The sequence below is a fragment of the Penaeus japonicus genome, unplaced genomic scaffold (assembly GCF_977035675.1).
Source record: "Penaeus japonicus unplaced genomic scaffold, GWHDUDI00000001_assembly GWHDUDI00000021, whole genome shotgun sequence".
NCBI classification, from domain to species: Eukaryota; Metazoa; Arthropoda; class Malacostraca; order Decapoda; family Penaeidae; genus Penaeus; species Penaeus japonicus.
The window spans coordinates 20,022,323-20,022,800 of record NW_028234423.1 but is presented as its reverse complement, the minus strand read 5'-3'; positions in this window follow the sequence as shown (position 1 = coordinate 20,022,800).

Here is a 478-nt window from a genome sequence, read left to right as displayed (position 1 = left end):
GACAGGATGTCAATCGTAAGTTTGGTCAGTCTTCTGAGTATCATGAGTATCAGTCTCTTCGAGATCTTGCCTGCAATGAAGGGGTGAATGATACCTCGATAGTTTCAGCAGTCATGTATGTCACCTTCTTTTTCAAGATGGCGACAATCAGCGGCTCTTTGAAGGCTTGGGATTTGGGTTACTGTCCCCCAAAATGGCAGTACATCCTGTGCATAGCATCTTGGAATTCTTCAGCGCTCCTTCAATCACATTTTATTTTCCTCGCATGTTACTGGAACGTAAGGATCTCATGGCCAACCATTAGCTGCCAAGGGTTGCACGAGAAACACGAAAGGACTCCGTCTCGAAAGGACCCGCGGGTCTTTGGGTTTCCACGTCATCCTTAACGTCGCTCTGCCTGTCTGATACTTTTAATAGCAACAGCGGCGGGATTTCCTTGTTCCTTGATTGCTGGGAGGAAAAGGATTCAAGGTATTAG